At 37.4% G+C, this 15,281-nt stretch overlaps 2 non-coding genes and 1 pseudogene across 2 annotated transcripts; 1 reads left to right on the top strand and 2 right to left on the bottom strand.

Annotated features, from left to right (window-relative positions):
• LOC113850865 overlaps positions 1 to 15,281 on the bottom strand; it is a 190,798-nt pseudogene that overhangs the window by 146,608 nt on the left and 28,909 nt on the right.
• On the top strand, positions 7,599 to 7,704 carry LOC113851716. The gene has a single exon (XR_003502284.1). It is a non-coding gene; the product is annotated as a small nucleolar RNA R71 (small nucleolar RNA).
• Positions 11,343 to 11,449, bottom strand: LOC113851774. The gene has a single exon (XR_003502339.1). It is a non-coding gene; the product is annotated as a small nucleolar RNA R71 (small nucleolar RNA).

The raw sequence follows: 15,281 nt of genomic DNA, 5'->3' as shown, positions 1-15,281 counted from the left end.
GCAATTCAAGGAAGGACTGGTCTAAGAAAGTGGATGATGCTTTGTGGGCATATAGGACAGCTTTCAAGACACCAATTGGCATGTCTCCTTATCAGTTGGTGTATGGAAAGGCCTGCCACTTGCCAGTGGAGCTAGAACATAAAGCCTTTTGGGCTGTGAAATGGTTGAATTTTGACCAAGCTAGTGTAGGAGAAAAAAGACTATTACTGTAACACCTTAAACTTAATTCAAATTAAATAATAATTTCGCAAATCGGATAACCAAATTTTTCATAAAAGATTTCAAAATAAGTGAAGGGTTACAAATTAATATCAAATAACTGCTATAGGACTAGTTCAATTACAACATTTTTAAAATAAATTCTATGTCCTATAGCAGTCCATCCGTCCCTTCACTGAGCCCTGTGCTAATCGTCTTGGTTACCTGAAAAATGAATGTAAGGGTGATTACTCTACACTGCCCAAAAACACAATAAACGTAGAGTCTCACCTACAGAACATTTCTAATGCATTAAACAAACACAATCACAAGCAACATTTCACATCCATAAGTATAATTCATAAACTCATGCATATGCATGCCAGCCATATTGACTGCAGCACTGTGATCACAGATTTACACCATGAATGGTTGCCAGTTACCCCGCCTCACGGATACCACATGGGTAGTCATGGGTCGCTCAGCAAAAGTAATGGTCAGAGGTCTAGTCAGGAAGAGAGTGTGTGGCCCGTGGTGCACCCGTTCCACAGTTGGTGTCACCACCACTCCCTCTTCCCCAAGGTATTTCTACCGTCCTCATCTCCCACACCCCCAGTGTATCGCTGAACCATTCACAACACATTACATCGACGCTACATGCCCCATTCACATAAATTTTATTCACACACGCAATATTCATGCTTACACACGGCACACAGCCCATATTCAATTCACATTACATGGTACATAGCACACATTTTATCCACAATATACGGCATCATTAATTCAACAATCAAAGGCATTCTATCACACACAATCACCCAAACAGGGCCTAACTATTCTAGCACACATCACATTGCATACCAATTTCCATCAAACACATGATTCCTACTTTCTATTTCAGCCACATTGCATTATTCATTGAAATACACAAGAATTACAATACATTGAGATAGGGAAGAGTCCCCCTTTACCTCGGATTGATGTCCCACACGCTAAATCCACCAAGAAGTGCTCCCTTTCATGGATTTCGTCCTAAACACATGGAGAAATTCCATGAGAACCCAGGGAAACCACGAAAACAGAGAAAAGGGGTGAAAAACTGAAACCCTAACCATTAAAACTCACCTCCAAGCATCCCCCACACAAATTCAACCTTCAAACAAGCTTCCAAACGGCTTTGGAGGCAATATAATCAGTGAAAAAGCGTTTGGAGACGAGAGGATCAAAGGGATTTCGAAGGGAGAGGGAGAAATAACTCTTCCCTAACCCTAACCCCCTTTAAATCCTTTTCTGGTCGCGACACTCTCGCTACAGTGAGATATTCTCGCTGTAGTGAGACACCTCTCACCGCAGCGACTCCCTCTGTCGCCACAACGAAAATCTCAAACGAAATTGCACTTTAGTTTCTGCAAAATTTTGCTACAGCGAGACCCTCTCGCTACAGCGAGTCTGCACCCAGAAATGCACCCCAAACTGTCGCTCTTTCACTACAGCAAGACGTCTCTCGCTATAGTGAGAAAGTGACAGTTTCAGTCCTTCCTCGAACAACTCAGTATCTCGCCCTACACTTAGGCACTTAGCCTATTTCAGCCCAACCAGTCATGCATACACACACATATATATATATATACACACACATACATATTCACAACATATATGTAAAAATACACACATGAATATACATTTTGATTTATATAATTCTCAATAATTAATATTACAAAATTCAGGGCGTTACAGCTACAGCTGCATGAATTGGATGAATTCAGACTCAATGCTTATGAAAATGCCAAATTATACAAGGAAAGAACCAAGAAGTTGCATGATAGATTTATTCTAAAAAGGGATATTAAACCTGAGCAATATGTGTTACTTTTCAATTCAAGATTGAGGTTGTTTCTAGGAAAATTAAAATCTAAATGGTCTGGACCTTTTGTGGTGAAAGAGGTATCACCCTATGGTGCTGTATTGATACCAGATCCTAAGGATGGTAGAGAATTCAAGGTGAATGGGCAAAGACTAAAAATTTACCTTGCAGGGAAAATGGAGAAAGTCAAAGTGTGCAGGAAACTGGTTCCTCTTGAGTAAGGAACATTTAACGTTAAGCTAGTGACGTTAAAAGAGCACTTTGTGAGAAGCAACTCACATTTCTAACCCATTTTAAGCTTTCTGCATTGTAATAGAATCTTCATTCATGTTATATACTTTTTGCAATTTAAGCTTTTTAATTCTGCTGCATCTGTTTTCTGAGGTGACTTTGATCCATGAAGTAGGACTTGACGTTATGAGTGTGTATTGAAAGGATTAGAGTGTGATAAGTGAGCTATTTGAGGGTTGAGAGGCAATTAACTAATGAGAGGAGTCACTATTTTGCAGGAAAGGAGCTACGCAGAGAAGCAATTTGATGTTCCCTTCCAGAACAATCACTTTTGTTGATAAAAGTGATCACGTAAAGGCAGGAAGGTTAACACACTCCTATGGAACGATCACTCTCACTGATGAGAGTGATTACGCAGAGGCAGATGGGAAAACAACCTCTCTGGAACATTCATTTTCCCTGGAAAAAGTGGCTACGCACAGGTAAGTAAAAGTATCCCTCTATGTGTTATCCTTTTTATTGAAAAAAATTGTCACATAGGTTGCTCGTTATCACTCTGCCCAGCAATAGTGATAACGCACTCTTCACTCAGAAAAATAAAACTCTCTGGAACACTCACTCTGATTAAAAATAGTGACAATTCTGGAAGTCTTTAATTTTGTAACGTTCACTTTTCTTTTTAAGAGTAGTCACGTGCTCATGCATGGCTAGAAATATACCTGAGAGTGAACACGCACACACTCCAGCCCTAAAACTCACGCTTCTCTCCATATTTCTCTGATTCTCACCCTCTGTGTCGATTCAAAAGCCTATTCTTTTCTTTCCCATACTCGAGCTACATTTCTACATCTCCATCTCAGGTACATTTCTCTTTATTCTATGAATCTGTGTTTGGGGTTAGTATGTTTAAATGTTTTGGGGAAAATGTTGAATATGGCAACTCAGAATGTTTTGAGTTAACTGATTCAACAATGGAATTACAAGATACTGTTCCTAGGTTTCACTGTAGTGGGAACTGTTATTGAAAGATTTGAACCTACATTATGACATTTATCTGATTAAATTTCTGCAGAATTGGAATTGAACTAAAAAGACTTCAATAAAAAAATATTTTGAGTAAAAAAATTGTGAAAATGATTGTTTGAAATTATATTATGCAATGTTTTCTGTGTTTGAAGTTAGAGAAAATTTCGAATGGGGTAATGGGGCACTATTCTGAGGCTATTTGGTTTAATAATAAAATGGACAACACTCTGAATAGGTTTTCCCTGTCAATTATGATATTTTTGTTGGGATAGTTGAACCTACATTGCACTATATGAACCAAATCTATGCAGAATCTGAGTTGACCTAAACAAATTTCCCTGAAAATGTTGAATTGACAATTAAAGTGCATAACTATGTTTGAAAAATTTGTTGAGACCTGTAAATATACATTTGCGTACCACAATTTTCTGTGAGAGTGTGCACTCTGAGTTACAAATTAGGGATATCAATTTAAAAATTCTTTGAATATGGTTGTTCAATTTTGTTCATCTGTGCTTGTATATTTGAATATTGACATACCTTGTTCTACTAAAATAGCTTTTTGCTTAAATTACAGAGTTTTGTTGAAAAATTGATTGACAACCTGAAATAATCCCTCTGTGTTACCTTGATATGTTCTGATAGTGAATGTATTCTGAAATTGCAATCTAAGGATACAATTAAAAACAAAATTTTCTCTGAAGATTGATTGTTCAATGGTGTATATCAGTAATTAGGCCTTTGTGTATTAAAAAAAATAAAATGTCCAATTGGTTCTTTATTGCAGAAAACTGAAAAATGGCCAGAACTTCCAACAACACTCCAGTTGGATCTTCCAAAAAAACTCAAACTGGACCTTCCAAAGAACACTCCAAGATCAAAGAGGGCTAGAATGGATGTAGCTTCAGCCTCCAGGCCAATTGAAGTATGTGACCCCAGATTTAGAAGTATTGCCCATGAGAACTTCTTGAGGGCAAATATTATGAGGAGAAAGATTGTCCTAGACAAAGCTTTTGAAATAGCTGGAGACAAATATCCTGAATACAAGGAAGAGATCCAAAAGAGAGAGTGGGATGACTTCTGCTCATTGGCTGGCATGGGTTGGAGGGAGATTACTCAAGAGTTCTATGCCAACGCCATGAGATTCAAGGGAGACCAAATCCCTAAATTCCACACAATGGTCAAAGGGATGAGAGTAGACTTCACTCCAGCCAACCTAAACAGGGTGCTAAACATCAATTCTGCAAAGTAACCTGCACAGCTGGAGTTCAATGTTTTCAAGAATAGTCCTGACAAGGACTATGTGGAGAACTTGGACAAGATTGGAAGGCCAGGAACAACCTGGAAGCTCAACCAGGCCAAGAAGCCAAAGTGCATCATTACCAAAAATTTGCTGCCATTTGCCAAAGTGTGGAGCACTTTCATTCTGAATTCCTTCATGCTAATCAACCATAGCCCAACACTGGCGGTGAAAAAAGCTGAGTTGCTGTTTGCCATAGTCACTGATATGTACATTGATGTGGGAGAGGTCATCAGTGAATGCATCCTCAATATTTTGAAGACCAAGAGAGATTCACTTGCCTTTCCCTCACTCATAACTTTACTTTGTGAAGATGCAAGGGTGGAGATTGGCGACTACCATTAGAGGATCAGATTTGTTCCTCCTATTTTTGTCTCTATGGTGAAAGAGATATATGCTACCACCTCTTGCACCTCAGCAGCACCAATTCCCTCTCAGTTCAGAAAGGAAAAACCCATAATGATGAAGGAAACGCTGCATCTGATGGCTGAAAGGCAAAACCAGTTAGCTGAGAGGCAAACTGAACTCCACAGCAGCGTCAAAGCTGGAGTTATGCTGCTGGAATGTATCATGCTGAATATTGGTCAGAAAATGGGAATGACCAAGGAGGAAATGTACCATACTCCTGATTTGGCAGAGAATGCTCAGTGCCTTTACTCCTCAGTTTTTAAGGATCTGCCAATCTACAAAAATCACTTCCCACAGCCAGCTGAAGAAGTGGTGGAGGAGAAAGAAGAGGATGAAGAAGAAGAATCAGAGGAAAAAGCAATCTCAGATGAAGAATATGAAGCAGAAGATTAGATTAGGACTTTTAATGTTGTTTGTTTTTAATTTTAAAAAAGGTCACAATCACTCCAGAGGCGCCTTTCTCAGTTATTTCAAAAGAGGTTGCGCGTGGTTACTATGAAAGTTCATAGTAACCACGCGTATCAAATGTTCAAAAATGGTTTCTATAGTGGTTACTATGAAAGTTCAAAGTGACCACTACAGAGGCGCCCTTCATGTGTAATTTTCCCAGAGTGTTGCACGTGGCTACTATGAACTTTCATAGTAGTTACGCGTAGACCAATAAATTTAAAAGCCTTCAAAGTGGTCACTATGAAAATTGAAAGTGAGAACTACAGAGAGTAAAGTCACATACCTTGGTGGAAAGTGACCACTATGGCTTGAGAAAGTGATTACCTTCATGGCAAACTTCAAAATTCTTTCTAAAATGAATGCTTGGTACCATGAAAATGATTATTCCTCCCTCTCTAATTGGACTTCCATGAATATATGCATAAATTGAATCCAAATAAAGCAATTTTGGTCCTGGCCGTCTTCAAGAATGGCCTCTCTAAGATGATTGGTGCAGCTCCTTTTATTGGCTCTTCTTCTTGCATGTCCAAGATGTAGAAGTCAGCAGGAAAGATCAAGTCATTCACTCTCACTAGAACATCCTCCACAAGGCCGGTTGGATTAGTGGTGCTCCTATTTGCTAGCTGGATGATGACACCTGTGGGCTGCAATGGTCCAAGAGACAAAGATGTGAAGATAGATAAAGGCATAACATTAATAGATGCACCTAAATCAAGCATGGCATTATCTATCCTATTGTTGCCTATAATGCAGGGAATAGTAAATGTCCCTGGATCTTTGCATTTCTTAGGCATGGAAGTTTTCTGCCTCTCAAAGAGGGCTGATACATTCCTCCTCATGTTCACTCTTTCATTACCCTTTAGCCGCCTTCTATGAGTGCACAAGTCCTTAAGGAATTTGGCGTACTTTGGGATTTTCTTGATAGCATCTAACAAGGGGATATTGACTTCAACCTTTCTGAAAGTATCCAAAATTTCTTTGTCAACCTTTTCTTGCTTCTTGCTAGGCTGAACCATTCTTTGAGGGAAAAGAATAGGAATGGACCTCTCTTCTTTGTCTACCACTTTTGGTTGACATGGTGTGGGCATAGGTGCAGGCTGCTCTTGCCTCTCAACCTCTCCTCCTTCATCTTCTGCAGCTAGAATGCAACTAGGATCCTTCTCCTTAGGCATTTCTGGCTCTTGCATCACCTTACCAGATCTCAAGGTAATGACACTCACATTCTTTGGTTTTGTTACAGTTTATGCAGGGAGATTGCCTAAACCTTGAGATTGAAGTTGATTCAGGAATGAAGCAAGTTGACCCATTTGATTCTCCAAGGTCTTAATACTTGCTTAAGTCTGTTGTTGGAAAGCCTAACTCTGTTGCTGGAAATTTAGATTATTCATAGTGAGTTGCTTCACAAGGTTTTCCAAGGATGACTCATTCTTTTGAGGTGCAGGAGCTAGTGAAGAAGATGCTTGATGGTGCTACTGAGATGAAGATGATGGATGATGATGTTGCTGGACTGAATATGGCTTGCTTTGTCCAGCTTGATGCAGTTGGAAATGGTTGGCTAGAGCCTTGATGCTGTGCATTTCCTCTCTACCTTAATTAGGATGGTTCCTCCAACTGGGATTATATCTATTAGAAGATAAATCCCAGCTTTGTTGTTGCTGCGGCTGCTGAAAAGGAAATTTATTAGTAAAAATATTAGCAGCATAAGCTTGAGGATTACCTTCCGAAGATTTAGTTTCTTACAATGTGGGGCAACTATCAGTGAAGTGATCCGTAGATGAACAAATCCCACAAAGCATGGCTGGAATGGATGGAGGTGGAGGTGTATATGCAGCAGAATTCTTTTGGATGGATGCCAACTGTTTTACCATAGAAACCAACTCATCTAGCTTATGCTCCAGCTTGTGTGAATCTGAAGTTTGAATTTCATTAACACTCCTGGACATGATGGAGTTTTGCCTTGTAGCAAACTGTTGAGAGTTAGTTGCCATATTCTTAATGAGGTTTCTAGCAGCAGCGGGAGTCTTGTCAACTAGGGCTCCTTCGCTAGCTGCGTCAATCATGCTCCTATCCATTGGGTGTAAGCCCTCACAGAAGTATTGGATTAGGAGTTGGTCACTTCTATGATGATGGGGGCAGCTAGCACAAAGTCTCTTGAAATGCTCCCAATATTCATACAAACTTTCCCTCTCCAACTGCCTAATACCACATATTTCCTTTCTTATTGAGGCAGCCCTTGAGGCAGGGAAAATTTTTCCAGGAACAATCTCTTGAGGGTGTCCCAACTTGTAATAGAGCCAGGTGGAAGATAATACAGCCAATCTTTAGCCAAATCCATAAGAGAGAACGAAAAAGCCTTCAATTTCACATGCTCTTCAGGCACACCTTGTGGTCTCATTGTAGGGCAAACAATATGAAATTCCTTGAGGTGTTTATGTGGATTTTCACCTGCAAGACCATGAAATTTAGACAAAAGATGGATTAGGCCAATTTTAAGAATAAAAGGGGCATCCACATCCGGGTATTGGATACACAAAGTTTGGTAAGTCACGTTCAGCGCGGCAGCTCCTTAAGTGTCAGGTCATTTTCTGCCATTTCTAAAGATTCAGAATTTAAATAATGCAGAGAAGAATATATGGAAGATGGAGAAGATGGTGAAGATGGTTCCTCAGTATGTGCAGAGTTTTGTCTATTAAGGTTCCTAAGATTCCTATGGAATGTCCTATCAATTTCAATATCTGGAGGATATAAATCTTCCGGATTTGATCTGGTCATTCATTAGGAATTAGCTATGGAAAATTGAAAAGAAGTAAACAAATGAAGCAGTAAAAAAAAATACAGAAAAATTCATATGACAATTATGCAGAAAAATTAACATCTAAGTGCAGTAAAATAAAGCATTAACACCAAACAGCAAAAACAGAAAGAAATTGCAAACTATGGAACGAAAATATGCAACACTGATGAATCCATATTTTTACTGATATATTAGCATAATTCTAACTCATTTGATAAGGAAAATATATGAAGAAAGCAGAAAAACTCAGAAAAAGAGAATGAATTGAAGTTTTCTTTAAAATTGTAGTTATCTTAGCAATTGTGAAATTTTAGCTTAGAAATTAAGTTTTTAATCTTATTTTTGAAGGAATAATTCGAGCAAAAATCATGAAAATGGAGGCTTAATGACAAGGAAGAGGAAAGAAGCAAGTCTGGACTCCAAAAATACAAGAACAAGAAAATGCAGACTGGGCGTGATCACTATTGTCAGTGAAAGTGATCACTCCAGAGTACAACGAAGAAGAAAGCCTAGGCGTCATCACTCTTGTCGTAGAAAGTGAGCATTTCAGAGAGGCAAAATATCAGGAAAGCTCTGCGTAACCACTATTGTCGTCGAAAGTGATTGTTCCAAAGAGCCTTCATCTTGGCGAGTTGCGCGTAGTCACTTTTATTCATAAGAGTGATCACGCGCAACTACTTGAGGTCTGCGTTGACACTTTTATCAGCAAGAGTGATAGTTTCAGAGAACTCTCAATATCAAGAAAGTTGCATGTGACCACTTTTTCTCATAAAAGTGTTAACGCGCAACCATAAACCTTCTACGTATTTACTATTTTTCATAAAAGTGATAACGCGCAAATCTGGGAATTTCTATAAATACCAAAAACACTCAGATTTTGGGGGATTCCGTTCAGTTCAGTTTTATTTTCCGTTTTTCTGTTAGATTGTCGTTGAGAGAGATTGAGAGAGAAGATTGGGGTCAAGTCTTGAAGCTTCCACAAAGAGGAATCAGATTGAAGCTTCCGGCCATGGCTTCTTGGAGTTTTTCTTCTTCTTCTTCTTCTTCTTCTTTCTCTTTCTCTTCTCCTATGTCTGAGTAGTTTTCTTGTAGTTAGGGGTTTATGGAACTCGAATTGATGTATTGATTTGATTCTTGCTTCTGAATTTTGTGTTCTTGGATTAATTGAATTGTGAATTCTGCTTTTCTTGCAATCTATGAATGGAAATTCGTATGGTTCATCAAAGAGGAACATTTACCAATAGAAGTTGGATTTGATTCTTTAATCTGAGTTTGCAATCGGAATTTAGGGTTTTCTTAGGGATAAGGAGACCTAATTCTGTAATCTTAAGGTTCTATGTCTTAATGCAACTTGAAACTTCACCTAAGGGATAAGGGTGGTTTAGTTGCTTGTTATGGTTAATGAGTTAAGGGATTAACCTTTGGCTATTGAAATGCGAAACTGATTGTTAATTAACCAAGTTCTTGAATTTTCAGAAGCATAATGAATTAATATTGACATTCTTGTGAAGTAAATTCTTAACTACCTTTCAATCCATTTCTAATCTCATATTGCATTCATTGATCTGTTTTCTGCACGTTTTCTTTACTCTTAATTGTTTTGGTTTATTGCTTTTGTATGTTGCAATTCTCCTCCAAAATTCGTATGGCTCAAATGGTTACAAATTTTTGAATTGATATTTGAAATCTAAATTCCCTGTGGAGACGATATCTTGATCTTAAAAATTACTCATTACTTGCTGCAATACTAGTGCACTTGCTAGTGTTTAGATTGCTAACAACAAGTTTTTGGCGCCGTTGCCGGGGAATTTTGAATTTCAATATCATTAGTAGTAGAAAAGTAGCTAGATTGAGCATTTATTTTTTGTTGTTTTACTTTCAAGTTTCTCTGCATGATTTTTCTGCATCTTGTGTAGTTTTCTGCATAATTTTTGCACTATGTTTACTGCATAAACGTTTGTTTTCTTTTGTATTTCCTGCATAATTTTGTTTTTCATTCTTCTGCATAATTTTAATTTTTGTTCTGCATAAATTTTTGTGTTTTCGACATATTCTGTTTTGTAGCTTTTCTGTATTCTTTTGTATTTCCTGCATAATCTCATTTTTCATGTTTCTGCATAATTGTAAACTTCATTCTGCATAATTTCTATGTTTTCTGCATTCATGAATTTCTGATTCTAATAGAATTAACACTGTTAGCAATAGTCAGTTTGCATATATATTGTGATTCAATTTAGTTTATAGTTTTCTTCCTACTAGTTTTATAGTGCAGATTGAGTAATTTTTGTTTCTCTGAAATTCTGTAGTGTTAGATCACATTTAGAATTTTCTGTGAATTTAGTGTAACAAGTTAATTTTGCAGTGGTGTAATATAATTTCTTATCAACATTGATACTGTTAGAAATAGATAGCACATATACTGCAAGCTAGTTCAGTTTTCTGTTTTCTTCCTATTAGTTTCATAGTATTCATTGTATATGCGTGGTAAAAATAAGAATAAATCAATTCTGATCTTTGATCCTGATATAGACATAACCTTAAGAAGATTGAGAAAAGTGTCTAGAGCAGAAAAAGTCATAGGAAGTGATAGTGATTTAGAAGTTGTCTATTCTCCAGAAATTCAGAACAATCCTAGAGTGAAAAGAACACCTACACCTTTGAGACAACCAAATCCAGCAATAGAGATGGCAGAGCAAAATAGAATTAGAACATTAGGGGACTATGCAATTCCTAACATGCAAGGTTTTAATTCTTCTATTATCAGGCCAACTATCCAAGCCAACCATTTTGAGATTAAACCTGCCTTATTACACTTAGTCCAACAAGATCAGTTTTCTGGTGGTAATTCTGATGATCCTAACTTACATATTTCAAATTTTCTGCAGCTATGTGACACCATAAGGATAAATGGGGTTAGTGAAGAAGCCATCAGACTGAGACTATTTCCTTTTTCCTTGAGAGATAGAGCTAAATGCTGGTTACAAGCTCAACCACAAGGAAGCATTACAACTTGGACAGAACTTGTGAATAAGTTTTTAACCAAGTACTTCCCTCCATCCAAAGCTGCTAAGCTGAGAGGAGAAATTACATCCTTTGTGCAGCAAGAAGGAGAATCATTGTATGAAGCTTAGGAAAGATACAAAGAATTGCTTAGAAGGTGTCCACATCATTGTATTCCAGATTGGATGCAATTGGAAACTTTCTACAATGGGATGAATGCAGCAACAAGAACAATGGTTGATGCTGCTGCTGGAGGTTCATTAAACACAAAGTCCTTTGAAGAAGCTCAGAGGATTATTGAGATGATGGCATCGTCAATGTATCAGAATTCAAACTCAAGGAATCAAGGAAGAAACTCTGGTCATGAAGCTAAGGTTTTGGAAACCTTTCTTGCACAGAATCAGCTACAAAATCAAATGTTTTTAGAACAATTAGCTGCCTTAACTCAACAAATCAGCAACCTTCAAATAGGGAGTATACCTACCAGTCAACTAAGTTGTGATTTTTGTGGAGGAAACCATGTAAATGGTGCATGCGAGGCATCTACAAGTGAACCACAAGAACAAGTGAATTATATGAATAATTTTTAGAGACAACAACCCTCATATCCACCTGGATTTCAATTTTCAAATAATAGAAATCAGCAGTATTCTAATTGGAATAATCATTATTCTGCTGCCAAAAATTCTAACTCCAATTTAATTTTTTCTAATGCAGGTTCAGCAACACAATAGTCTTATTTTCAGAGAAATCCATCCACTCAACCTCAAGGAAATCAGAAATTTTCCAAGCCTATGAATGAGAGGTTGACTGAGATGGTAGAAACCATGTTGCAATTCATGAAGGTGACCTAAACAAGCTTCAAGAACCAAGAAGCTTCTATGAAGAAACTGGAAACACAAATTGGACAGTTAGCTGAACAATTATCTAGCAGGGATGAAGGAAGATTTCCAAGCAATACAGTGATTAATCCTAAGGAGCAATGTCAAGCCATAATTACAAGGAGTGGAGCTGTTGTTGCAAGTCGTAAACCTGCAAAAAAGAAAGTCAATGATTCAGAAGAAAGGAAGATTGAACAAGATCTGCAACAAGGAAATTTTAACCTATTGAAGAAAGATCATTCAGAAGAAAAAGTAGATGTACTTATGAATTCTGAGAGAAAAACAAAAAAATAACTCTTTGAAGATGCTTGCAAGCCAATAGATCTAGAAAATACAAGAGGCTGCCTTATCCTCAAAGGGTCCAAAATCCTAAACAGGAGGAACAATTTGAAAGGTTTATGAATGTCTTTAAGAAATTACAGATTAACATTCCTTTTGCAGAACCCTTGGAGCAGATGCCTTCATATGCAAAATTTATGAAAGAACTACTTTCCAGAAAAAGAAAGTTAGAGCACGACAAAACAGTACCCTTAACAGAGGAGTGCAATGCCATTCTCAAGAGAAAACTTCTTCAAAAACTGAAAGATCCTGGATCATTCAGCATTCCTTATGAAATAGGAAACTGCACTGTGGGAAGAGCATTGTGTGACTTGGGAGCAAGCATAAACTTGATGTCATTGGCTGTTCTGCAGAAACTTGGCATAGAGGAAATGAAGCCCACTAACATCACACTGCAACTAGCTGATAGATCATACACTTATCCATATGGAGTTGTTGAAGATTTGTTAGTTAAAATTGACAAGTTCATTTTTCCTACAGATTTTGTAATTCTGGACATGGAAGTGGATGCTAATATTCCATTGATATTAGGAAGACCATTCCTTGCAACAGGGAGAGCTTTAATAGATGTGCAAAAAGGTGAACTTATGCTTCGAGTTCAAGATGAGAACGTAGTATTTAATGTGTTTGAAGCTTTAAAATATCCAGTTGAAGATAATACATGCATGAAGGTAGATATACTATATGCTTTTATTACACAACACCATATAAATGAATTAGATGAAACTGTTGTGTTAGAAGAAATAATATCTGCAGGGAATGTCAAATCTGAAATTCTGAATGAAAAATACATTATAGAAGTGCAACAGCAATTAGAAGCCCTGCCAATTCAAAAATCTGCAAAAAATTCAGTGAAGGAGGAGCTGAAAAAGGATGTTAAAGAAGAGGAAAAATATAAGATAGAGCTAAAACAACTTCCTTCCCACCTGAGGTATGCATTCCTGGATGAGAACCATGAGAATTCAGTCATCATTAACAATGAGCTCAAGAAAGAACAAGAGGAAAAACTGCTGCAAATCTTAAGAGAACACAAATCTGCAATCAGCTGGAGTATTGCAGATCTGAAAGGTATAAATCCTTCATTTTGTAAGCACAGAATTTTATTTGAAGAGAATTTTAAGCTTGTTGTGCAGCCACAAAGAAGGTTGAATCCAGCCATGAAAGAGGTAGTTAAGAAAGAGGTCATGAAGTTGCTAGATGCAGGAATAATCTACCCAATTTCTGACAGCAATTGGGTGAGTCCAGTTCAAGTTGTTCCAAAGAAAGGAGGGATGACTGTTGTAGCTAATGAAAAGAATGAACTCATCCCTACTAGGACTGTGGCTGGATGGAGAATGTGCATAGACTATAGGAAGTTAAATGATGCCACCAGAAAAGACCATTTCCCATTACCATTTGCAGACCAAATGCTAGAGAGATTTGCTGGACATTCATTCTATTGTTTCCTTGATGGTTATTCAGGATACAACCAAATAGCAGTGGATCCTTTGGATCAAGAGAAGACTGCATTTACATGTCCATTTGGAATCTTTGCATATAGGAGAATGCCTTTTGGTTTATGTAATGCCCCTGCCACTTTCCAAAGGTGCATGCTTTCTATTTTTTCTGATTTGGTAGAAAACATCATTGAAGTATTCATGGATGATTTCTCTATTTTTGGTGATTCTTTTGATGATTGCTTGGCTAATCTATCCACTATTTTGCAGAGATGTCAAGATACCAATTTGGTCTTGAACTGGGAAAGTGTCATTTTAAGGTACAAAAAGGCATTGTTCTTGGTCACAAAATTTCAGAAAAAGGAATGGAGGTGGATCAAGCAAAAGTAGAAGTCATTAGTAAACTGCCTCCACCAATCAATGTTAAAGGAATTAGGAGTTTTTTAGGACATGCTGGTTTTTATAGGAGGTTTATCAAAGACTTTTCTAAAATTGCTAAACCTCTTAGTAATTTACTTGTAAAAGATGCTGAATTCATATTTGATGATGCTTGTTTGCATGCATTTTCTATTTTGAAAGAAAAACTAATTTCTTCACCTATTCTTGCAAAACCAGATTGGAAATTACCTTTTGAACTCATGTGTGATGCAAGTGATAGTGCAGTGGGTGCTATTTTAGGACAGACGAAAGATAGGAAATTGCATGTTATTTACTATTCAAGCAAAGTGTTAAATCCTGCACAAGTGAATTACACAACAACAGAAAAAAAGCTTCTAGCTATTGTATATGCTTTTGATAAGTTCAGATCATATTTAATGGGTTCGAAAGTGATTGTATACACTAACCATGCTGCTCTTAAGTACCTTTTGTCAAAATAGGATGCAAAGCCCAGATTATTAAGATGGATTCTGCTTCTCCAAGAATTTGAGCTAGAGATTAAAGACAAGAAAGGGAAAGAAAATGGTGTTGCTGACCACTTATCCAGATTGCCATTGGAGAGTTTAACCACTGAATCATTGGAAATAAATGAAGAATTTCCAGATGAAAAGTTGTTTGCAATGGAAAACATGCCTTGGTTTGCTGACATTGCAAACTTTAAGGCAACTCAATTCATCCCAAAGAGGTTTACTTGGCAGCAAAAGAAGAAGTTCTTACATGACAGCAAATTCTATGTGTGGGAAGACCCTTATTTGTTTAAAATTGGAGTGAATGGGTTACTTAGAAGATGCATTCCACAAAGTGAGCAAGCTGAGATACTATGGCATTGTCACAATTCATAATATGGAGGCCACCATGCAAGCTCAAAGACTGCTGCAAAAGTCTTGCAAGCAGGTTTCTTTTGTCTTACACT

Source organism: Abrus precatorius, unplaced genomic scaffold (assembly GCF_003935025.1).
Source record: "Abrus precatorius isolate BTA unplaced genomic scaffold, Abrus_2018 Scaffold9, whole genome shotgun sequence".
Classification (NCBI taxonomy): Eukaryota; Viridiplantae; Streptophyta; class Magnoliopsida; order Fabales; family Fabaceae; genus Abrus; species Abrus precatorius.
This window is presented reverse-complemented; position numbering and strand designations above follow the sequence as displayed.